General features: G+C 38.4%; 1 protein-coding gene across 3 annotated transcripts in view; it reads left to right on the forward strand.

Annotated features, from left to right (window-relative positions):
• Window positions 1-7,816: 7,816 nt before the first annotated feature.
• The window catches only part of enox2 (ecto-NOX disulfide-thiol exchanger 2), a 180,933-nt gene continuing 161,808 nt past the window's right edge, over window positions 7,817-26,941 (forward strand). For 2 of the 3 annotated variants that reach the window (XM_035952290.2, XM_023279067.3), the window contains exons 1-2: window positions 7,818-7,971; window positions 20,976-21,071. The gene's annotated coding sequence lies outside the window, so the exon portion shown is untranslated. Of the gene's footprint in view, window positions 7,972-20,975; window positions 21,072-26,941 lie in introns of all 3 variants that reach the window. The other variant, XM_035952292.2, reaches the window with a different exon arrangement.

Consider the following 26,941-nt stretch of genomic DNA (forward strand, 5'->3'; position numbering starts at 1 on the left):
ACATTTAACTGGGAAGTCAAACTTTTTTCACGGTTGCTCGGTTGCTGCTTTGTTGGAGTGAGCTTTGAATTTTTGAGTGGTTCCTTCTTGTCCATTTCTAAGAACAGAATTTATTTTGGGAAGCCTTGGGACTTTCAGTTAGACATTATTTTCTCTAGCAATGATGCTTAAGCAGAGAGGACAAGTTTCATTTAATGCTGAAAAAAATCTCTCCTAGTTCAGCTTCAAGGGAGAAAACCACAGAAAATTCAGTCTGAACTGTCTGTACAACAAAAAATCTGCTTACTTTGTCTCTCTGCCGGCAGTAGAGTTCTTTTTTCCCTGAAAAATGACTGTCTCATCAAGTGTCATATGTGTAAATACGATACAGATGGAAACTAAAGTGGTAAAATATAAATTTAGCTCCCTCAGGATTCCAGACTGAAAGAGTTCTGTGTCTCAGCGCAGAGGCATGGAGTGTGACAAATCTACAGAAGAACTTACATTTGCCATGAAATCATTCTCACACTGAACACTGGCAATCAAGGCCCAATCAGTTGCAATGACACATGATGAAACCTATCCATGAATGTCACCCTCCAGTGTGAAAGACAGTTGGCTTAATTCAGCAATCACCTCCAAGCTCAAATATGTGATTGGATCCATTTTGTCTGCGCTCATGTAAAAATCATCAGTTTTATACGAGGGAGGATTACACACCCTTCAGCTCTCAATCAAGACAAGAAATCCCATCATTTCTCCAGTTCACAGCAAGCTGGTGTAAATGAGTAAAACAACCGCTGATTTCTTGTAAACATTTTCTCATCAGTTCATGAAGAGGCAACCCTGTTGACTCTTTAAATGTGATGGCCACGGGCAATACCTAATCAAAGCCGGCTTTTATTGGCTGTTGCTAGGATACCAAACTTTCCATATGTGAATCACCCTGGACATGATGAGATTTGTGCAGGCTTGATACTTGAATGCATTGCATCATTCCACACACTATGCACTTCAAAAATACTTGGAATGCAAAAGAGTGGGAAATCTAATGAGAAAAGCTGAAGAGACTAGCGGAGGGACCACAGACAGCAGCTTGGAAGGAGATTGGATGCCTGCAGGAGGGCTGATATTGAATGCTCTCACATGCACTGTTGATGAGAAACAACATGTTTTCTTTGGTCAACAGCAACTTATATTGTGGAGGTAATCTCTTTTTTCATGTTTCTGCTGAGATGTTTCACCATCAAAGCTCTCTAGCACAGAAAAATCTCTATGAATGGATGTTTGAAAGCTGGCTGTCCATCATTAACCCAATTCACTACCCTTAAAATACTCCAACAGTTTGAGTAAACAGATTTTTTCCCCAACACTTTCATTTCCTCAGTGCAGAGGAGAACATATTTCCATTTGTATCATGTTGAAATCAACAACAATGAAACCAATTTGTGCGCTGAATCCTTTCTTATAAAACAAAGGGACGCGTGTGCTGGATTTCACCACACATTTACATTAGATTCAAACTAAGTCAAGTTTGGACAAAGTAGGAAAATGAGCTCATTTTACATACCTAAAGGAAAAGATGAACTAAAGAAAAAACACAGAATGAAAGCTGGGGGAAGAAAGACAGACATAGACAAAGATTGGCTGATTTAACTAACAGTATGTACATAGTTGAAACAACAGACATTACAAATGTCCTGGCCTTTGTGGTTATTTATCACTTATAAATGGGTCAAGAACATCTCAGTACTACTTGCTCCTACTTCAAGAGCTTGAACTGCAACAAAGCTACTACTTACACGAAAGGTCCAGTTTAAAAGTCACTTGAATCTAAACGTGCATTTATCAACACTTACCAGACTAAACAGAAAATGATCACTGAATGGGGCCAAAAGACGACACTTTGAATTTAAAACTCATAATTTCTGATGGGTTCATGCCTAGCATCCATTTATTGATGATCACTGTCGTCGTGAAGAGGGAACTTTTGGTTTACCAGTTGATTTAGGTTGCAACCCTCACGTATGGTCATGAGCCCTTGGCAAGGACTGGAACAATGATACAAATGGTCAAAATAAGTTTCTTCACTGGGTGGATGGAAATCTTGTGGGAGCTCAGAGTAGAATGTATGTTCCTTCACCTGTAAAAGGACTGATTTGAGGCGGCTCTTGCATCTGATTGGTTTCCTATTCGGCATCTTTCTTTGGAGATTTTCTGGCAACATCCAACGAGGAGGAGACCTGTTGTTAGAGGGATAACATATCTCATCTGGCCTGGGAATGCTTTTGGATCTCCAAGAAGGAACAGGGAAACATTGCTTGGGAGAGTGAGGACTGGTACAATTTGCTAAGCCTGCTGCCACAGTGATCTGACTGTGGATAAGTGGAAAGAAATGTATGTATGGATGAATCCAAATTATTCTGCCAATCTGAGATCCATAAAAATAGACTTTTGGAGCACAGCTGACCCCATTTTAGTATGAAAACTAAACCGGTCTTTTAGTCTGGACGGACAAACAGGAAGACCTCGATAAAATTCTGATTGGATCTTACTGACATTACATTTCTGAGTCGTCCTGCTCCTGTCACATCCTATCATTGCCATCTTTAACAAGTAAACTAAGACATCAGCTTTGACTCCTGGTGGTAAATTCAACAAATTAGGTTGCAGGTGTTGCTTAGCTTGTTGTCTATGATAACATCTGTTGTGCAGCTACAACGTTTGATGCTACATTTTACCATTGTTGTTTTTCCTCCATAGTATTTTCTACAACCAAGTAACCAACCCCCTGGTTCATGTTTACACCTATGTTCCCAGTGCACGTGATAGGTTCTGTTATATGGATTTGAGGGTGTGTTAGTACGCACAGAGATTATTTCCCATGTGACCCTGACACCTTTATCTGCTCATTATTTTAAAATCCCACTTTTGTTTGTGTTGTTTATTAGTGTGGATGTAGCCTGAGAGATACCCTGAAAAGAAAACCATACAAAAGTAGGTGTTGTACTCCCCACCTTACAATTTACAGTTTAAAAGCCGAAAATATGTAAACCTGCAAACTGAAAATCCTTCATTTTCAGTACATATGGCTAAGTGTGCTCTTTAGAAATGCTTGGGTTGTGTAACTTAACTGTTGCAAGAAAACTAAGGTTAATATGCAGTATGTCTATATCAGAATCCAAGCTTGTGCTGAACAGCTGAACATCGTGTAGCAGGCATCGAATTGAAGGAACCTGCTGTGAACCAGGTAATGGTACATCTCTCCAGCTGTGAGTGACACGTTAACTGGGATTATTATTCATTCGGAAATATTATTGGATCATTAAACATTAATAGATCTCTCACATCAGTATTTAGACTTTGCCAGCTGTAATACATATTTATGTCTAGTCGCACTGAAGAAACAGACGTCAGTGGCAGAACAAACAGCGATTACCAGGTAGTTCAATCTAGTCCAAACACACCAAGCAAGATAGATTCATGCCAATTTGTCAAAACATGTCAAATATCATCACGGGCCTGAGGGGGGGAAGGGTGGGAGCGAAAAAAAAAAAGCATTAGCAATGGAGTAATTGGCTGTAAATGATCCAAAACACTTGATGATGTGGGAGTGAAATGCATGCTGGCACATATGATAATCCCCTTGTAATGAGAATTCACTAGATATCACTGGCTTTGTTCGTGCCCCAGCATCTCTGAAAGAGCTTAGCCACCAGAACAGTAACAATAAGCTGAAGAGTAAGAGATGGCACGGCACCCAACTGACAGCAAAGTGAAATTTTCCACCAAATGGAATAATTTGCTTAATAAGGAAAAGGGTGGTATTAGAGGCTTTACTGTGACATGTCCATTATTTCAGTGCTTTTAGATGATTAAATTAAGACATTTTGGAGTTAATGCTGTCATCTTTCAACGATGACACACCTAAAGTGGTGCACAAGTGTGAACAATCCGCTCTGAACTTTTTCGTTATTAAAGATTAGGATGCAGATAAATTAAGCCTCAGAAATCCCAGGTCGAGATGCCACAGGGACGAAATGAAAAATGAGGACTGTATATCAACATGTGACAAACCACAGTGTTTAGAGTCCCGCTTTTTATTCACAGCAACTTAGAGAGGAAAGTTGCCATCACAAATTAGAGAAAGCATTGAAATCCTTAGTTACAATACAGCTGTGTACAAAAAACCCATAAAAGTGTTCCATTTGAGAGCCACAGAAAAAAACACTGAAATATAATACTGTATGCATCAACAGTAAAGTGTTGCTTCAGCAGAAAGTAGCCCTTACATATGATATATTGCTTTAGATTACATTATCAGACTGGTGATACTGATGCACAGATGCATCAGCAGCTCTTTCCTGTTGTTGGAGATAGTTTGAAATACAGTTTTTTCTTTTTTTTGTTTTTTTTTATCCAGAGGTTCCCACAAAGAAAGGTTAGGTTTCTCCAAAGGGTCACAAGGGAGATGATTAATAGGAGCAGAAATAGTACAAAATAAAGTTCTGCTTCACAAATTTGTAGTGTGCTGTATTGTAGTGTATTTGTACTTTTGGGCTGTCAGATTATTTTAGCAGTTTAACCTCAGACATTTTTCTTTGTTTTCTTCTTTTTTTTTCCTGAAGTGAAACCATTTGAGAAATCTAAAGAGGAAGTGACCTTGTGGTGAACAACTTAGAAACATTAAAATAAAGGATCCCAGACAAGCCAGAATGATTGGGAAGAACTTGTTTATTATTCTACAATGCAGAGTATGAAAAGTAACTTGTAACTGCAGTTTGTTTCATTTTATGGGAAATTTCAAGAGAGTATAAAATGGAAATATTAAAGTAACTTGAAAGTATGCTTCAGTACAAGATATGTGTAAATGTACCTACTTTGCACCACTCCTCTGTCACTCCTGTGCATTCAGGTTTCACTATGGGCAAATACTTGCTTGGATAGTCATGAAAAGGCAAATATGTGCAGTTGCAAGAATGGCATTGTGAATGCCATTGGAATTACATGGATTTCTAAACTGATCTTCATCTAAGTCACAGTTACAGACAAACACAATCTGACTAAACCAATAACACACATCTGCCATCCTTTCCATGTCTTTATTGAACACATTACGTATTCATTTGCAGTGCCGACTGGAGAACCTCAGTGAACTCTTGGATTTAGTCATTCGTAGAACCTCTTTTAGCCGCAGCAACCTCCATCAGAGGTTTCCTGCAGCTGCTTATGAGACTTGCACAACAATGAGGAGGGATTTTGGACTGTTCCTCCCTACAACAAAACATCAGTATTTCTGGGATGTCTGTATTGAACAGCCCTCTTCAGGTCATGACACTGCATCTCAATCAGGTTGAGGTCTGGACTCAGCCATTCCAAAACATGATTTTTCTCCTTTGCCAACCATTCTGTTGTTGCCTTACTGCTGTTGCATCATCCACTCTCTCCCAAGCTTCAGGTCATGGACTGCTGCCCTGACATTCTTCTGTACAATGTCTTGATATAGTTTTGAACTCATTGTACTCTCAGTGTTTGCAAGGCGTCCAGGCCCCGAGGCAGCAAAACAGCCCCAAACCGTGATGCTCCCTCCTACATGCAACGCAGCAGGGAGGAGGTTTAGGTGTTGGTGTGCAGTGTCTTTCTCCCTTCAAACATACTGTTGTGTTTTTTTTTTTCCCTGAAAGTTAAACATTTGCCTCATCATCCAAAGGACATTGTCCTTGAAGTACTGTGGAACAAACAGGTCAACTTTTGCACACTTGGCACTTGCCGGAGAGCAGTGTTTTTCCTTGTAGTGTCCGTCCACTGACACCATTCCCACTCAGTGTTTTTCTTGAAGTGGGCATGTGAGCTGTTGAGATTCATGCAGGTGTTTAATGTTGTCCTTGGGTTTATTGTTAGAATTGCATCTTGTGCTCTTGATGTGATCTCTTCAGGACACCCACTCCTAGGAAGAGTTACAAGTGTGAGGAATTTCCTCTAAACACAATTTGTGTGACTGTAGATTGATTTTTGCACTCTTTTCCTACTTTGTGCATCTTTGTAATTCTTCTTCTAAAGTCCTGTTAAAGAGATTGAAGCATGGTTCACATCAAGCAGTCTCTGTTGAGACCTGGTCATCTCAGAAACCAGAGTTTGTATGTTTGTTTTTTTTTTTTTATCTACAGTAAGTGCGGCCTGTACAACTCAGTGTTCTAATCTCATCTTTTTAATTGGAACACTTGACTCGAAGCTGCTTTTACCACAGACATTCGCATTTTTGTCTTTGACTATAATTGTGGCTTAAATGAAGATCATATTACATTTTATGAGTAATCAGTGCAGAATTCCAAGTAATTCCAAAAGATTAACAATTTTTTTTGTTCCATACAAAGCTGGCGACTCACATTCTGTGGAAATTTTCCTAAGAATTTCAGTGAATAAATTCTTTGAGCAAGGGCTCATGCAACTTTAAATTTCATCAAACCTATCTACATAATAGTCTTGTATTAATTTGAATTACAATTTGAAGTGAATCCATTAAATAATCCCAAACGAATAATGACAGCTGTGGAAGAGGATAACGACTTCTGATAAATGCAGCAGACGGACAGAAATCAGTCTTCCTTAAAAACTGGTCGAGTTTAAACTAAAAGAAAGATGTGAGCCGCCAACTTCAGGAGGTTGGAATTTTATATTTTTGTGCAATTAAGAGAAATCCATTCAAAGTCTTTTCTGTGGAATAAAATACGGACTAAAACTGAATCCATCAAAATCCTATTTGGAGTTTCTGGGAACTTACCTGACTCATAAATTTACACACTAATAATTTATAGATGAGTATCCACCAAAAAACACAATGCCATCAGTGAGAATCTACAATGTAAATAGTCATATAAATAAAGAATTACCATTAAATAAGAAGGTGTGTCCAAACTTTTAACTGATAGTGTATGTGTACAGAAGTCCAACACATATGAATGCAGCTATGTGTATCTGTTTGTCCTTTATTAGAACAAACACATGACAGCACATGTTAATGAGTAGAAATAATATCATGTAGTAATGTAGCGATCTGTCAGGGGACATTCAGCTTAATGAGTTGGCTTCTTTTGCAGTTTTGTTTTTGATCAATTTTACCTATTAATACTTCTGTGTGATTCAAAGACAAAATAATTAAATAAAAATAAACAAATGTGAACACTGCAAGATGTATTCCTGGTGGAAAATACAAAGTCTCTAAATTTAACCAAAAAAAAGCATATAAGAGCTTTAAAATACACAAAGATCTCCTGTCGCCATTAAATTTGCATTTAAAAAACAATTATTTGAAGGTCTTGAAATGTTGATATTACATATTAACTATAATTTCATTTTTTTTAAAATATATTAAAATATACAGTGTCCCATTTGCCATTAGTGCCTGTAACAAAAGTGTTGTCAGGACATGTGTTTGAGATCGAGTTATCGGTTCTACGTCTGATTAATCTTTTTTTAAAATTATTATTCTCATATTGTATTCGGGAGGTTACTGTTTATAGACTTTTATCAAGTCATGAGCTAAGGCATTGGAATGATTCCGAAATTGGCGTTTATAAAGTCTCATTTCACCAACACTCAGACTCCACTTTTGTATTGCCTCGGAAATGCCTCCCGAATGCTGAAATAAAGAACCCGAACGCTTCTTGCATCACTTTTATGAAATGGTATTGAAGAAATGCTTAGCTCGAGAGTCATTTTTCCACTCTGACAATCTGTTTAGTGTGCTACTGGACAGGACACACCGCTGACGCACAGCGTGAAAACGAAACCAACCGAAACGTCAACATACAGCAGACTTCGCCCTCTCGCTTGCCGTACTTGGCTTCGCCATTGTTTGACAGGTCTCGTTGCTAACCAGAGGCTTTCCTGGTTACCCCCTGAACAAGAGCCACCTAAAGAAACTTCCATGTCCCGAAAGGGTCTGTGGGAAGCTTTTCAGGGAGCATGAAAGAGGACAGACGCCTCAGACAGGTACTTTTACACTCGCTCTCTGCTTTCCTCCGTCACTTCGCCGGGGCTAACTTGGCCAGTTAGTGTTAGCTTCTGTCACCGAGCCGCCGCGACAGGAAGTTTACGGGGAAGCACACAGTCACATTTTCTGAAACTCACACGGCTTTTTGTTGCAGAAGTGTAACCACGAGTGGAGTTTGGTCGACTTTTTTCAGCGGAACGTCAAGTTGGCGGACTTTACAACTTAGTACCGTGACTGCTGGGTTTACATTGGTTTGACGGAGCGGTGTGTCAGCAGCGTGTTGTAGCATCTTCTGGACATCCGCAACGGCAGCTCCCTTGTTAAAGTTATTATTCTCAACATTTCATCTCATTGTAAGAGTCAGTCATGCTACTGGTTGATTTTTGCAGTTGAAATGCTCCTCTTTGCTTCACTTGAGTGCTATAAGATAGTCCTAACATAGTTTAGTCTAGTTATTGTGAATTATTATGAGTTATTTTACAGTTTTTTTCACCAGACAGTCCAGACGTTAGTGATGCCTTCTACTTTGTCTTCTGTAATCTACCTTAAAGCCACGATTTTAGCGGTAGACATGTTTGACTGCGATGATTACTACATAGATTAATACGTATTTGAGTTAAATACACCCATTGTCAGGGCAGCTTTAATGTGGGCAAAGCTTGCAGAGTGTGACTGACATGCTGCTTGAATTAGGTTTAATTAAAACTGGCATCCGAACCAATCAGTCGAACATTATTTATATATTACTTTTCAAACAAATGAAGTGCAGCTCTGTAAGCATTAAAGCTCCAAGACTGAGACAAGACAAATCAAAACTTAGCATGGTAGAATAGATTTAGAGACTAATACACACATAAACAGTGGAATAAGCTCAAATATTTGATGGAGAATGATAAAAGCTGAATAAAATGCCATATAATCAATAAAAATAACAATAAAATAAACGTAAGAAATATTACACAAGGTAAACTGATTATAACAAAGCTGTCAATTCGTAATAAATTAAAAATGATTTTAAAAAATGAATGAGTATAAATACTGAATCCATAAAATTCTGAAACACCACATAAAGCCCAGACTGAATAGAGAAGTTTCAAAGAGGGGCAGTCTGGTGCAAGGTCCTGTAATGCTATTTAAACTAATAATACAATTTAAAATCAATACAATAACTAACGGGAAACCAAATGATGTATTGTTTTCTTCAGAAGAGAGTGTTCAAATAGTCTAGCTGCTAGTTTTAAAAGTGTTCATCAGTTCTGTTCAGAGAGATAAATGGCCTCATTTTGCCCATGAGCTTTGAAATTGAAATCAGAGTCAAAAGTCCCTTTCAGATTTCTTTCTTCTTGGCTTGGGTTGAGTTTGAATGTGTTTCGTTGGTGAGGGTCAGCTTCTCATTCTGAGTTTTTGAACCAGAGACACAGGTCTTTGTATTGAGAATGCAGTCGAAAAAGTGAGTCAATCAGCCCAGAATCATAGTCAAATAGAACTATATTGTGGCTATGAATGGTCCCCATGCAGACTTCAAATGAACAAGCATCATGTAGTTCAAGATAAAGTGAAGTGAATGCACTGTATTAACAAAGTACAGACTGAGTAAAATAAATGATCTAGTCTAAAAGATTTAAAAATAGTTAAAATTGGCCATCACATTCCTTGAAGTCAAGGTGATGTCTTTAGATAATTTGTTTAGTTCATTCAACAGTCCATGCAAAGGTATTCAAATATCAGTGATACAAAACAAAGTCGTCTTTTCTTCCATTTCACAAGCTACAACCATTGCAAACTTTACATATTTCTCTTGTCTTTGTATGCACTGACAGTATTCATTTGATTAAATTTTTAAAACTAGATTTCCCCTCGCTCCTTTTGTTGTTTCTCTGTGCACTGTAAAGCACATTGGATCACCCGTGTTGTGCTTCAGTTAAATGATTTATTCATTATTAGACGTGTTTTCATCAACCAATTCATTAAGATAAGATAAGATAAGATAAAGTTCTTTATTTCTCCCCACTCCAGGGGAAATTTACATTGTTACAGCAGTTTTATTTACAATATATACAAGGGTGGCAAAATTTTTAACAGAAAAAATAAAAATAAAAATAAGTTTAAAAGTGCAAAGATGTGCAGTGCAAGAATGTCAGTGCAAATTTTATGGTTTGGGGTGGTAATGATATAGTCCAGTTTATGTTAACATCAGCCAGTGATGCTGATGTTGTAAAGTCTTATAGCAGATGGGATGAAGGACCTGCGATAGCGCTCTTTCTTGCAGGGTGGATGTCTCAGTCTGCTGCTGAAGGAGCTGCTTAAAGACCCCACAGTGTCATGCAGTGGGTGAGAGGGATTGTCCATGATGGATGTGAGCTTTGCCAACATCCTCCTCTCACCCACCTCCTCTATGGAGTCCAGGGAACAGTCCAGGACAGAACCAGCCCTCCTGACCAGTCTGTTTAGTCTCTTTCTGTCCCTTTCAGTGCTCCCTGCTCCCCAGCAGACCACTGCATAGAAAAATAAAATTAGTCAAGTAATGTTTCATCACTGAGGTCCAGGACTGAATCATTTGTAGAAGATTGTTTGCTGTCAAATTATTGCGCTTTATAGATATAAATTTGAGAAACACAGCTCTGCTCTGTGTGGTTAGACAGTTTTATGAGTGCTTTGTGTGACATGGAAATAATAAGAATCGCCGTCAGGGTACTTATCCACATGTTCGAAAGACCAGCTCTTACACAGAAATGGAGAGCTTGACTGTAAAAATATTGAAGCTCATTACTGTAGACACCTCTACAAACACATTAATTTCCAGAATGGCTCATGATGAGGTGCATTTCTTTGGAGAGATTTGAAGGATTACTGAGTCATTAATGGTTACCTAATGCCAGTGATATATGAGGTGTCATACAGGTCGGAAGATCTAAGTCTGTTAATAAGCTAAAGCATGTCTTCACAGGTATAATCCTAAATCTCGACTGCGCATTTTGCTAAGAGAGGCACCACTTGCAGAAAAGGTTAATCCTCCTATTGATTAAAAATGGAGGATGCCATTTGTTCTGCCGCTGTTGTCAGAAATCTAAGCAGCATCTGGGCAGGGGATATGACGTTTGAGGTGCCTGAAGACGATACATAAACCTGTTAATTCAGGTAGAGGCGAGGTGGCATGGGTGTTTATCTACTGTGGAGCTAAGAGCCAGTATAGATTACATTTAATCCAGTTTTTTGGTAGCTTATGTATTTTCTGTGATGGTTAATAAGTGAGAGTGGCTGATTCTTTTTATCATTTGACAGTGGAAGTTCATGTATAACAGGCTACCTCCTTGATCAAAACAAAACATGCAACCATGTTTGAAATCATAGAGTTAATTGAAAGAGCCTCAAATTCTGATTATTTTCATTATTGATTAACCTGGCAATTATTTTCTCTATTAACTGTTTAGACTATAAACATATTCTTGAAATAGTGGAACAAAATGCATTCACAGTTTCTTAGAGACCTAATCAGTTTCTTAGTTTTGTCCAACTAAGTTGCAATCAACCAAACCCTTAAAATACTCAATGCAATGATCCCATTTGAGAAGCTGACACCAGAAAATGTCAGATTTTTTTTTCTTCTTTTGATTGAAGTATAAAATTGTGAGCAGTTCATTTAGTGTTGATTGACTAACTGATTATTGCGGCTCACCTCTTATTGTGTGCATACGGAATCTGTATTTGGGCTTAAAAAATGCAACAAAAATCTGCTTCTTCCCCCTTTTATTGCTGCTTCATAGAATAATCAAACTATGTTAATCAGTAGAATAATAATTAAGATAATCAGTAGTTTCAACCCAACCTTAACTTATAGCTTGATTTTATTTTTATCACCTAATAAATATTTTGCAGAGACGAATGTGCACAGATAAATTTGATGGCAGCAGCTGCTAGCAAAGTGAGACGTAGTTCTGTGACATTTTGGGGAGCCACATCTCTTTTATATGCAGGCTCCTCTTGTATTATGCTTATCATGTGAAGGATTAGGTTCAGAAGTTTACCTGTCTCCTTCTGCTTGGGCCTGATTTATTTAAGCAGTGTTGAGGACTGCAGGACCAAGATGTAATAGGGGTGTCAATGTTCGTCATGTCAGCAGGTTGTGCTTCATTAATCTGTCTGATTGATCCGGCATCCATGTGGTTCAATGACCTTGCTTTGCACAAATACAAACTGCACCAGTGCCAGTGATACCTGATCTACTGCTCTGTTGATGGATTTGCGCTTGACTTATTGAAGGCACAGGACAGAGACGTATGTGGACACCAAACCTGTGGGAGCAGAGGGGATTCTCCATGTGTAGTAGAGGACACCTATTGTTGCCTTTTCTGATGTCATACAAGCGTGAACGTGGCAGCGGGATAAAGTCATTGTACTCTGTTGTGTGTCACTGCTGAAGTCTGATCAGCTGGGAAAATGGTTAGAGATAATAGATGTAATTACAGCCATTACGAGGAGATGATGTCATGCTGTGCGAACAACAAATGCAGCTCAGGTGTCAGTGGCTAATGTCATTTAAACTCATTCCACTGACAAGTATTGATCCAATCTGTTGGATCAGTGTCGATGCTATGTGTAATCCGCATTAAACACTATTTTTGCTTGAAAAATTACTTCAGTGATCAATTAGGTAGCAGTATTTGGAAATCTCCACACTGTCCAGCTGTGTTGATGTTAACATTATGTTTCCAGGAATGAAGAACAGCCTCTGTGCTGCTATGGTAGTGTCAGGGAAGGCTGTTATTATCCAGTGATGGCTCTGTGGGCACAGGGTTTTATAAATGGAACGGCTTATTTTCTTTGTGTCACTTGAGTTAGTTAAAGTTGTATGAGATAATTACCATAGTAAATGATCAGTGCGGTTGTGAATCGATTCAGAAGTGTCGAAGAAATCCACTACTAAAATCAAATGTATTTCTTTGATAAGGTGTTTAACTTGTCAATTAATCACTTTAGCCACATTATCCTTATTGTTGCAGCTACTGGCTATGGTTTTGCTTATGTTGGTGATTGTCATTTGGCTAAAGCCTGTTTGAGGGACTCCAAAAATTCCTCTATGCAGGAAAAGCCCTGCTGAGCTTTTAGTTTCTACATCTTTTGCTTATTTATTCATGACTACACACCAGACATCAACACTGAGCTTCTCAGAATCTACACTTATATTTATTGATATGCATATAATGACGGAATATAGTTTATTCTTGTAGCATATTCTATTCTCTTCAGGTAATAATACATAAACAGCTTTTCTTTTGAAACTTAAATGAAGGGTTCCATCATAAACAGCTGTCTAAATATTAGTCCTTTCAGCTTCCATTCAAAAGTTGTTTTGTTTTTTGTTTTTAAATGAGATTGAAATAAACTTCTGCAGCAGTCACCTGTTTTTATTGAAAGTGCTTTTGTCTGCCCTGCATTTTGGTTCTGTCAGTTCAGTTAAAGTTGGATGTTTGGTAAGGTGACCCTGGCTGCTTGGAACAGAAGCAAGCTTGAATAAAAATGCTATAACCTTACATTTGGATTCAAAAGCCTCTCCTGCACACAAATTTAGGTTAGTTTTCCACACTGGGATTAAGCTTACTTGTTCATAATATGATCTCTTGCTTTCAAAAGAGATTAAAAAATGTTTTGTTTGTGTTCTGTTCAGGAAAGACGCACAGGAGCACAGAAATCAATTGTTTTTACAAAGCCATTTTAGCAATTTAGAGCTGCTGTTTTTTTCTGAAACAAGGACAAGTTTGCGTTTCTACTGGAAATGATTTATTTCAGGGAAATAATTAGAAGGCTCACAGTGCTATTGCATGTAATATGCATATGCTTGACTATTTATATTTGCCAGTCACTATCTCATTTAGACTGTGATGGACAGTATGCATTTGTGTTTCTGCCCCCAAGGGCCATGCAGAGGAGTTATTGATGTAATATGTAAAATAATGCATCTACCACGTGTCCCATCTTTGTGGTCACAAAGTGAAATATGTTTGCTATTTTCGTCTGCAATCCTAATTCAGTTTATTAAAATGCATTACCATAACAGCGCACCCACTTTCCACCATATGGTCAATATTTTTATTACTTCAAATTGCTGTGAGTGGTGGGCAGTCCCTCTGCTTTCAGAGCCCACGTATAAAGTGTATGTCATGTCCTTGATTATCAGTGTGCAGCGTTAGAGTGGCTGAAAGCTTGTTTAGGAATATTAATGAGGCATACAGGTTTAGATACCCATAGGCGATTTCATTAAATGTACAGCTCTGCCGTGTAGCAAAAAAATAATTGTGTTTTATAGCACATGTCAATCATAAAATAACTAGACAATTTGCAAGTGCACCATCATTATACAAAGTGCAATTGAACTTCAACAATTTGTTCATGCTGAGTAGGAAGAGAGTTTGTTAAGAATCCTGCCCAAACGTTAGTGCTGCAGCTTTTTCTGACTAACGTTAACATTCCTGTATCACACAGACACTCTAAAAAGACTGCTTTTATATTGTACATTTAATATCTTGTTTGCAAGGTGGTCAGTTGATCGAACAATTGACTGTTGAAAATTAATTTGCCATTTCGATAATCATGTGACACTTTCGGCATTTTCATTTTCAATTTAGAATTATCAGTTCACCTGAGCATATTTTTGGACTGTGAGAGGAAGCCAGAGTACCCAGAGAAAACCCACGCTTGCACAGGGAGAACAGGCAAACTCCATGCAGAAAGATCCCCGGCCCTGGCCAGGACGTGAACCAGGGATCTTCTAGCTGCAAGGCGACAGTGGTTTTTGGATTATTAATTGGATTAATGCATACAACTGGCAACACTTTTAAATTTTACTGTTTATGGTATTTACACTAAAACACCAAATCAAATTACAAATCAAATAAATCCTTTAAGATATGAAACAACTGGGCTTTAGCAAGTCCAGATTTTTCACTGTTTTCAGACATTTGTGGACAAAACAATTAATTGAGTTAATCAAGGAAGTAAAAGATCATGACAGTCACTGATCATGAGCAATTAGTCCTAATTGTTCTTCCTGTTTTGATGTGGCTATGATTTCGGCAAAGCAGAATATGCCACCGTATTATTTAGAAACTTTTGAATCAGATCAAGACTCTCAAATTTTGGCAACTTAGAAAGATTGTGTGTCAGTTTAAAGCCTTTGGTTTTACTTTATTTAGTGCAGGATACTATAGCCAGTAAATTCTAGATGTGCTAGCTAGAAAATCAGCTGCATTAAATAGGCTGATGATGTTAGAATGCTAAACTGCTTATTATGGAACAAACTAAATAATGGGACATCATCTTAATTGTTAGTGAAGCATATGCCATCAGCAGACTTGAAACGCCCTTGAACAGTGGCATAAAAGCTTCTAAAGCAGAGTTGTTTCTCTGATGTTAAATGCACTGACATGCTGCTGTTTGATCTCCTCGATAGCTCAGACTTAAAATATCAGCTGGGCTTCTCCTGATGTATTTACAGGTTGCTTAAATAGTGCATAAACATGATTACTCCCAGTACTCCTGTCACTGATGATAATCTGTCCATCACTGCCCTTCCGCTATTTCGTGTCAGTTTAGGGTGTGGTGCTTCAGTTTTTTGTTTGTTTGTGTCCTCACTGTTTTGAGGCATCCTGTGTAAAATTGCCCCAGCACTATTTCGATTTCATCTGCTGAATCTGTCTGACTAGTCTTTCCTGCCTGGGGCCATTTTCCTAAACTTAGCTCAGTGGATGGCACCATGTTGATAACATTTCCCATGTTCTGAAGCAAATTGTTTTCGTCCCACTTCGGGTGAGGAAAGGTGACATTTCTCATTATGAGATGTTTTATTGACCCTCAAGGGAATTTGGTAGCTGGATAAGAAGAGGCAGGCGGCGAGAGGGTGCCATCTCAGCGAATCAATAAGATTGTGTGTGTTTTGAGTCTGTGCATACAGTGCTTGCATGCCACAAAACTAAAGTGAGTAAACAGAGCAGTGAAAATGGTTAATAAAATGCTAAATTATGTCTATGAATCCATGCATGAGGAGCACTCTTTCTCTTGCAAAACATTGTGCACAATTCATTCAAAGACAGGCTAATAAACTAAACTGTTGTCTCAGAAATGAGCACACTGGCAACCTTGAATAAGACCGATAAATACTTCTAATTGGATTTTAACCATTTTGATGGGGGCTTTTAATAATGGTGGGTGTGTTTAATTATATTTACATATTCTTATGTAACAGTAATTATTTAAATTAGTAATGCACTTCAGTCATGTCGCTGACACTTAGACTAAGGAAATATATTAACACTGCAACAAATTATAATAATAATAATAATAATAATAATACAACGTCATCATCAGTGTTTTTATGATGTCTTAGGAAAGAGGTGTACCCATTTGTCATTGTAGCAGGAATGTTTCATATATGCAGGTGTCAGCCACAGAAATATGAAGGCATTGTACATATGCAGTGTGTTGGGTTATGCAAAAAGCTGCTTTTTAAAAACCTTTTAGCCCAATGTGGATTAGATGTCCTCAGGATCTCATCTTTTCAGGAAAAAACATTTTAACAGCAGAACTGACTAATAGCTGACTCACTGAAACATGGGATGTACCCTGTCTGTGGTAATTAAAGGTAATGTCAGTAAGCAAGAGTTTGGATTTTTTTGATTGGGTGTTTTTTCTCCCCCATCTTTTTGCAAGAGCATTATTCAAGTGTGTTCATTGTCAAGATTTGTCTCATTTTAACTTTGTGTGCACTGTCAGAACGAGGGCAAAGATAATGTGCAGATAAAGATGTTTTGCTGGCATACTAACTTAATTATAGTCACCTCCCTCGAAGAGGTCTGTCGTCTGTTCCACTTTGCACAAATTGCTGTTAAAAATACATCGCTTTCTTAAGTTTAAACATCATCCACCTTTTTGCTATGGAAATAAACTATGTTAAATGATTGTATAGGAGTATATACTGCATGCTACCCAGGAGGCTTCAAAATTAGAGCAGTGTAGTCATACTCCAACTCCCACATGGGATAAACTGCCATCCTAAACAGGTATGTAACATAGAAGATGAATGAAAGTGATACAACGACCATGCAGTAAGAACAGAGGGTATATGTAAAAGCACTGGTTTGGTTTTACTTTCGCACATAGCCCATTGCTGGAAAACAGGTTCTATTTAGTTCTAAACACTGAGCTGCTGTATGCCTATCTTTTCCTCAGGCTGGCTGAATTGCTGCTGAAATTGGTCTAACCATCCCACTACAATATACTTTATCACTCCCCCTGGTCAGTCATTTAGGCTATGTGGATATCAGCTCCAGGCTAAATCTCCTCATCAGATCTCAGTGGACGCTGATCTTGTGTGAAGTCTCCGAAAGGTGTGAAGTAAATTAATTTCATACCCGAGTAAATCTGGAAGCTGCAATGACATTGACAAGTAGAGGTGGTGGATGTACTTTCAAGCTAATCCAGCACAGGAAATAGTGTTGTGTTCATCATACCCAGCAGATTTCAGACATGCATGACTTTTCAAATTCACGAGCTGAACAACAATGTGAAATGTGCTTTACACTTTGTTTTACACTGACTGCTTGATCATCTGAGGACGACTCACTGCTTAAAGCCTGTTTTGCAGATCAATTACTTTCACAAATGCCATTTTTCTCATAAAGACAAAAGCCAGATTTTTAATCAGGGAGTGTTGATGATGAGCTATAATCTTAGTTATTGAACTAAATCTTCATTGTAGCGTTGAGCTGTCAGGATTTTTGGTTATAATGGTCACAGCATCATTTCATACTTTACCCTTGACTGTCATGTTCTATATAACTGACGTCTATGTAATTCAGGGTAATAGGAAGTGGAATTAGATTTTGCAGCGGATTTTCAAGCCCTTTCTTCTCTGTTTCCTTGGCTTCTGTCTGTCTTACTTTTCTGGTTGTGTCTGAGCTTGTATTTGTTGGATTTATAGAGTGTAACTTATGAAACAAACCTATTTATTTACCTCTGTTACATCCGGAAAAAAGTCTGTAGCTGCATGCCAGCCAGACGTATTCCAAACACTAAGCTTTGAATCAGTGTACAACTGAAATGCAATCTTACCCTGGTAGATTTTGTAAAGACAGGCTTGGCCCTGTCACTGCAACTTTTTGATGAGAGATAGTGTCTGATTAGCCGCCAAGACATCTGAAATGACTCCAGCTCTAAAGCCAGGATACATTTCTGACAGAGCTGTGTGTCTGAAGCTGCCAGACATCTGGATTAATGTGAAAAAGGATTTGACTGGTTTTCCACCTTCAGAGCAAGTGTTGACATCGACTATTAAGACTTAACTAACATTAGATTTTTTTTATTCTCCTTGGGCAAGTAACATAGTGCTAGCTGATTTTCATTTTCTTGCGAGTAATAATCACAATTTCATTACATGTTTATTATGTATTTTTTGTACATTACTCAAAACCTTAAAGGGATTTCCTTATTCAGCTTTAAATGTAAAAGAGAGACCATGTAGGTAAATGTGTGGGGGAAAAAATGTAACTCATAAAATTACATGGGTGTGTGTATCTGTTATTACAGTCATTAGACCTATAAAGAATTAATTTATCTACCATTGCCCATTGTTCCTTTTCCTGTCCAACAGTTGTTACACACACTGTAAGACTGATTCATTAATTAAAGCCTATCATATCTTCTTATCAACTCCCTCAGAGGTTACAATATTGATTAGTAAGACATACATATAACTTGTCAGGTAAACAAGGGGACTGTCATAGCCTGACAAACCTAAAGTAGTTTAGTGTTGTAGTGGCCATAGAGTAGATGAAGTCACTTGGGAGAGATCCCCAAGAGAATGACATGCCCTGTACGAGTCTGAAGCTGGGAGTTTGTGATGTTCTCGCTTGCTCTCAAATGATTAAGATGAGTATGACTGCAGAAATCATGTTTAATTTCTTTCTCCTCTTGCGTAGGCGGTGTTCTGTCTGTGTCCTAACCTCTACCTCTGCATGAACAGCAAGGCTGGGATGCTGGCCTTGGTTTACCTGGGAGAAGTCTGACAGGTGTTGGAATAAGAATGAGGAGTGACACAGACAATTAAAGGGCTGGATTCAGTCTGGCCTGACCTTCTGATCAATGCACTCCTATTTAGAGCTGGCAGCCTAGAGACTGGCACTCTTTTTCCAGACTAATAAAGAAGGCACAGAGAGCAGCTCCTGGGCTGGCCTGCCAATACTTTTAACACTCCCATCGATTTGCATTACTGTTAATGGTTTCTTTGCTAGTGTGAGTTGGATGTTGAAGAGGGTGTGGGTGGACTTGGAGTGTATTTGGAGATTTGGTTAGGGGCAGAGTCGTCATATTATGACCTTAGTGGGGGAATTGCAAAGAAAATGTCAGTGCTCAGTGTGTCGACTCCTTGTAATACAATCTGTAAAAGTATTCATGAGTGCCTCCTCAACTTCACAGAAAGGACAACAATTTTAAATTACAGTATATTTTCCAATAGTAATAATAATAATCTGTATTATCTACTGCTTACGTTTCTGATTTGTTCGTCAACTTAAGTAGGTCTGGTGTTGTGCCCGTTAATGACTGGCGGAAAACTTGACCAATTACAACAGAAGGCCTGATTAAGAATGTACATAGAATGTACATCTTAGGCTCAGGATATATGCAAGATTATTACAGCAGTGCAAGTTGCATTCACAAGAAATCAGCTAAACATTAACACGTCAGTCTGAATGAACGAGGTGCAATGACATGGCGATGTAGTCTGATTATTTGACCACATCTTTATCAACTCAGAGAGAAAAATAAACTTTTCAAGTGTGCCCACCCCGTCCACACATTTCTGTAGTTGCCTATTAAACTGCTATGATGTAACTATAAGTCTAGAAGGTGGTCTTTCATCAACAGAGCATAAACAACCTAATCGCTGAACATAATCTACCAAGTTTGATCCATATTGGAAGAAGCAGTGTTTACTTTTGTGTGGGTAACAAAAGGCTCCACTCTTTGGACATGTAACCACAATTTTAAAGGAGCAAGTGAGGAGATTTGGAGAACATGGCAGTGTTTTAAATCCCCTACAAAGAACCTCTCTGTCTGGTTGCAGGTAGACTATTCTCACACTGCAGTAAATAGCTGTACACATTTTAATAGCATCTAGAGCTACTGTATGTGTTATCTTCATTGCCTTTAGTTCTAAATAATAAGCAACCTGGATTTTAGTGGTTCTTCAGGGGGTATATGAATCTTATGAAGACAATTCTTTATATCGTGCTGTGGTTGGCTACCTTTGAGTTTTTCTTTCTCACTCAAATGTTCAGGGATTATGGAAACATCGTCTACTCATCATTTTAGTGTTCGGTGCTGCATTAGAGGCCTTCACACCAGCAGTTGCACAAACATTGCAAGGGGTTGTGTAAGTGTGGGCATTTTGCCACAGGGTGCAGGTAAATAAAATGAAATACAAACAAACGAGCCCGGGGTGAAGGCTTAAAATGCGAAGGCAGCAGTTTATGTCCTTGTACTTCTCAGAGGTCTGATTGTACCGCTCTGGGAAGTTAATCACAGCAGCAGCAACTTTCTTCTCCATCTTGATGCTAGGCAGGTAGACAACAAATTAGTACAATGCTATACATTATGCTGCCTTGATGTGTGTGCTTATTCATATTTGACTGGCCAGCATAGTGCTTTTCGGGATGACCTCACCTTGCACTGTGAAGAAGAAGAAGAAGACCTCACAGCAGACTATTTTCTTTGACTCCTTCATTGAAATGAGTGAAGAAACTTGAGCTTCTGCAGCAGTGCCATTGTTAGTGCGGATGTTGCCTGAGGCGGCACGTTGGCATCTAAAACTAAATTGTGCTATATCAAAATGGACCTTGTGGTTACTGCTTTAGTTCCACAGCTCTAAAGCTCCTCGAGAGCCTTGAAGTGAGAGGCATATTCAGGTTTTTATAGTAGTGTGGGCTTAATCTTGTTCTGTTGTACTTTGCAGGATACAAAATGAAGCCAAACTGCTGCAGTGTCGTCTTGGCCAGAGTGAAGTGGCCTGCTGCTTGAGAGAAGCTGTTCCAGGACTGCAGCATCACAGGTATGATCTCCATGACATGCAATATTCATGCTGTTCAAAGCTGAGTGACACAGCGGGTTTCTTTCAACACCTGTCTTTGAATGAGTCCTGCAATGATCTATCACTTATTGAAATGAATAGTCGACTCTTGAGTTTTGCACAATGACACAATGGCTCTTATTTAGCTATCAGCTGTTAAATTTAGGTTGATGTTGCTTCAGGCATGTGCCAACTAACACAAAGACAGTAAAGATGCTCTTTGTATACTTTGGTACGATACTGTATGTGTGTGTTTTTGTGATTTAGCCTCGTCAGTTTTTGCTACAACACTGCATTTTTTGATGATGATGAAAAGCTCTTGACCAGTGAGTCCTGGAACATCTATGTACTCATAGAATGCTTGTAAAGAGACAGATGGGTTTGGTAAAAAATTATATTTAAGGGGGATCCTATAGTTTGTTTGATAAACTTAAATGCTCGCTGGCTGCAGTTCACCAACTTACCGCAGAGCTAGTGTTGATTGAGTATTAGATGTCACTGGTGGCCATTACAACCATTAGATTTATTTGCTGCCTGGTTACTGTAGTTTAAAAAAACTTTTACCTGATGTTTAGGTCATGCAGGGGGTCTGCACTTGCAATGATTACTTCTGGTTAAAGCAGAGGTCCTCCAGATCTACTGTGGGAAGATCAGTAGTGAATTTGGTCTGTATATCCTCTGACTGTCAGAGGGTGGTGCATGCTTTTACACTGTATAATCACATCGGGCAATGACACACAGTAAGAAGTAATGCCCACGTATCAGGGCATTCTGAGTCAAGAGATTCAGAGGTATTTTCCACTGCCCACTACAGAGTGTGGAGGACAGTACACGCTGACAGCTCACATTGACACCACAAGTCTGATTAGTCATTGCAAGTACCATTTAATGCTTCTCAATGTATAAACAGCAGGAGACTTGTATGATATAAACAGCTGTCTATGGAGATTATCTTCTCAAAGCACCAGACAGAAACAGTCATGCATATCAAACAATAGAGTTCTGTTTAAAAAGAGATGCAGCTGATGGATCTCAAAAATACTTCTGAAGCATTTTCTGTGTGGACTGGCCTTTAGTTTAATCAGTATGCCTCTCTGGAAATATTCCTGCTATTAATTAAAATATCTTATTCAAAGAAATCTAACTATCCACCGCTGAAGATTGTTTCTCTAACTCTGACCGTTTCCAATGACAGGAAATGTAAAGCGTTCAACTTGACTTAAACATGAAACCAATTATGGAAGAAAACTAAATCTTGCACAGTATGAACAGTCAGTTGAAATGGCTTTAGTTTGTTAATTTTTCTTGAGTGTCATTCTGCTGTGGAAGTTTTTGCTGCTTGCCTTTGTGTTAGTCTTCAAACGGTGTCACTTCTATTAATGAACGGATGTTGGGTAAGATTGCCTACACAAACAGCTGTCATGTTGATTTTATACCTTTATGTTTTGTATAAGATCTGAAGAGGTAAATCTTAGCGTCTTTCACCGGAGAGTAATACAAAGGAAGGTAAAGCAGTGCTGAAGTTATTTTTCTTGCAGGATATCTACTGTTCTTGGCTGTCCCAGAGGCTCAGGTGCTGCTTGCCTCTCAGGCTATTACTGCTAGAATCTGCCTTCAGATTCAGCAGCAGATAAGAGCATCGACATCTCCTCTAATTGCCTGTTGCCTAAGAACTACTAACTACTGGAAATGTGGGCTGCATGTCAAATAGTTTTCCCGACCTAGATATTGTGCCTGCATTTGGACACGTGCACAAATTAGAGCCTTGCCCATTTGAATATACTGCTGTGTATTTTTCTGTCCACGGAGTAAGTATCTAAACTCTATTTCAATTTAGGAATTGAAAGGATAACACCATTACACCTAATTTATAAAAATGTATTGTCAGCCTGTCTGAACAGCAAACTTAACTGAGCCTGTCAACTCTGACCATTTCAATTAAATTGTAACTGAATAGGCAATACTGGTTTCTTGTGGAGCTACGTGTGCCATTTGAAATGCAGTGCAGTTTCCCCCCAGTCACATAAGTACATGTGTTTTGCATTCCAGTTGTGGGACATACTGTTGAGTCCACATTGACTGAATTTGCATGTGGACTATATGGACTGTATTTCATGGCCTGCAGCTGAAATATAGAAGCTTAGTCTGGATCTTGCACTTGTTTTGTTAGATCTTCTCTTGTATTCGGCTTCTTGGGGTTATAGTGGTTTTACAAATTTCTATAAATTCTAAAAAAAAATCATACATTCCAAAAAAATATTGTTTTTTATATATATATATATATATATATATATATATATATATATATATATATATATATATATATACACACACACACACACAAAACTTCCCTGTGAAATTCAAAAGGGTTTTATCTCTGTCCTACAGTGATCTACTTAACCAACCAGAGTTTAGAAAGGAAAATGCGGGAATTGTGGCCGCATTGCACGTTTAATGCATCGAAAGCCAATTCTCAACTCCTGTTCTTGTCCAAAACACACAATCATGCTCATTTGCAGAGGAGCTAGAGTCAACAGTGCTTGTTGCTACCTGTTTCAAACAGGACTCATTAATATAAACTGTTACTCTCAGTCATAATTGGGCCGAGTGGGAACTTGCCAATATTATGTACTAAAATGATGACTGTCAGTTGTGCTTGGCTCTAAAGCGAATGGTGTCTAGGTGACCTACACAATGCCATAATCGCAGGTTTATTGTTCTTTTCAACCAAAACAAAAGCTGACCTTGGAGCAGGCCATTCTTTTGATTTGTCGTTTTTGTTTTATGTCCCACCAGAAATGAAAAAATGACCCAACAGTAGATTAAGCTTCTGTTCTTCTCTATGTTTATCCGTGGTTCAGTCATGCCTTCTGAGTCCAGAGAAAGAGTAGCTTTTTTTTTTTAGAGTTTTCAGCCAAGCCACACTCTGTTATTATCTGTAAACGGAGCTCACTCTGCCTTTCCCACAGCTTCAGAGTGAAATATGCCACCACACGTAAAGAAATTAGGATCCTGAACTCCAGTATTAGCTTGTTGCTGATTAAGTAATCTTTCTAATTTTACACATACTAGATTTCCATGTGATACTCAGTAGGCAGTGTGATGTCCTATTTTAATACCCAATGTGGACGCAAATGGGTCAAAGCTCCCATTTTTAACTGGGCACAGAAGAATGTCCATCACTGCAGCTTTTGGGAAAAACTTTCAAGGTGAGAGATTGGATTGGCAGAGGCACTTTCTTCATGCTGCTAGTTGAGAGTTTTGTGTCACAGCAACAACCATTTTGTCACTGCAAGATATTTTGGAGTTTCTGGTCATCCTTTCTCTAAAAACACCCACTAGAGCCAGCTGTGAGATGTGATAAGAGCCTTTTCTTTTCTCTTTCATCGAAATCACATTCAAAATACGGATACCCTTGTCTTTATTTTTCTTGCTAAAAGCAGCTTGCTCAAGGCTACACAGCAACTTGACCACACACACACACACACATACACACAAACCTTGCCTACACTACAAGAGATGCTTGCCAGAGGAATGTTCGTCAGCCTCTTACTGGTTATTGCTGAAAACAGCTATTTGACATTGAGGGCAGCCCAGATACTACTGTTTGTGTGAAATAGAGAGGATATTACCAGTTATTCACTTACCGGTGCAGATATTTTGTAGACCTGGACAAATCATTGCCAATTTCTGATTTAACATACCGATAAAGCCATTTTCTGTCAAGGGCTTTGTGCACTATTGCACTGCTATTTTACCTTTTCTGTCTGTTTTGTGAGGTCTACCCTGTAATAATCCAATGTAAGAGGGTGAAAGCAGCGTAGGAGGAGTAATAGTTGAGGATTACTGCTCTGTTGCTCCATAAATATGTGACCGTATAACACTTAATTTTTTTAGGAAAGGGACCAAAAAGTTCTTGTTGACCTTTTTTGAGCTTTTATCAGGGAGTTAGAAGTGAGGAGAGGATCCCAGTAGTTTATTTAAATCAGCATTTCATCAACAAAGCACAGTAAATTCATTCTCTTTCATATAATTTTTTTTCATCGTGCTTTTATTCTATCTTGTGTTAACGTGGAATTTGTCAGTGCACTTTATTTTGTACAGACATCCCTTAGTGACAAAAAACTGCTGTAACTATATAGTCCTGTGCAAAAGCCCTAAGTAGTTTAAATATCTGGAGCATAGCCTTAATTTAATCTGCAGCTTCAACAATCCCCAACATACTGTCATAAACAACTATCTTCAGCGAACAAGAAATAAAAAGGAGTCCTGTAACAGATGGTATAGTCCCCACAGAGGCCTGATCTCAGCATTGTCAAGTCAGTGTAGGATTACATGAAGAGACAAAAAACAAGTCAGACAGCTGAATCCCACAGAAGAACTATGGCAAGTGCTTCAAGATGCTCAGGACTGCCAAGCACCTCAAAAAACTAAGTTTTCTCAGAGCACATATAAAATGTGAAGATTTGCTGCTTTCCTCCTATTTACATAATTGTAAATTGTATATTGTTTAGTTTTGGACCATTGATTAGTACAAAACACTGGACTCTGGCAAGCTAGGGTGGATGCTTTTTGCTATTCTCTGACTGAAAACCAAGAGATTATCACAGATCAGTTTACAATTTGAACAAGAAAAGATTTACATATCTACTAATACCAATCCTATTCAAGGAAAAGCAATACTCAAGATCTAATTTTAAGCAGTGGAAGACGGTTTTTGTAGGTTATGTTGTTATCATATCATCCAAATCAACATACCGTCTGCAACAGGATAATGTTAGCACTCACCTCTGTTCCATCTTTTAGTCCGTTTCACCGACTTTGTCTCGTGATACAAATGCAGCACATACACACAGAGTCCGTAAATTAGCTCCACTTTGCTCCACCAGGCTCAGTATTAGGTTCTCTTTCACCTTTCTGCCTCCAGACAGAAGAGCAGGTGTGATTGATCGAACACTCAGAACTTAACAGTCACACAAGAAAAACATTTAAGCCATGTTAATGAAATTCACAGCACTGAATCAGTTCTCACCATCATTACATTTAGGCATAGTTGCTATAAACAAGATGTCTGTGTTTATGTGTAGGTTTGTCTTCAGTTAAAATAAATAAAATACATTTTTGTCACTGACTTGCAACTCTTGTTATGAACCTGTTTTAATCATCATTAGTGCCCGCTGCCTAGCCAGTGCTAATGTCTGTTTTGATGTGCTGTAACTCTACATTAGAACAAGTAAGTGGGCAAAGTCATACAGTCCAAAAAATGGTACACTCACCACGTGGTTCAGTGAACACATTATGAAAACCACTAATATCTTCCTCTGTAGCATTTTTCCACTGCAGCAGTTTTGTGACGGTGGTAGCTAATTACACTATCTTGAATTCATCTCTGCCTCCAGCTTTTTGTATTTTCAAAAAGAAGGCTAGGGATTGGAAATCTAGTAGGACGAAACAGCTGTCAAAGCACCTACACACTTTTTTTTTTTAATGGTTTTAGCTCTTTTTGGTCTCATGAAGAGAGAGTCTGTGGAGCTGCTTCCTTAAGAATGAATGGAGAAGGAATGTGAAGATGCTGCTTTCCAGACAGAAAATATTTCCCTTCAAAGAAATGTTCTACTTGTTACACATCAGTCACTTTGTGATGAACAATTAAGGAAATAGACTTTTTTGGAAATGGATGCCACTCTCATATATCCATTAAACATAGGAAATAGCTATACTCGCGTAGCATAAAGCCTGAAAACAAGGAAAAGAGCCAACTACCTGCACCTTTACAACTAACTAATTACATTGCATCTCATCCGTTTGATGCGTATGAAAGCCAAACTTCTCGTCAGCCCTGAAAAAAATGC

The sequence above is a fragment of the Amphiprion ocellaris genome, chromosome 13, assembly GCF_022539595.1.
Source record: "Amphiprion ocellaris isolate individual 3 ecotype Okinawa chromosome 13, ASM2253959v1, whole genome shotgun sequence".
NCBI lineage: Eukaryota > Metazoa > Chordata > Actinopteri > Pomacentridae > Amphiprion > Amphiprion ocellaris.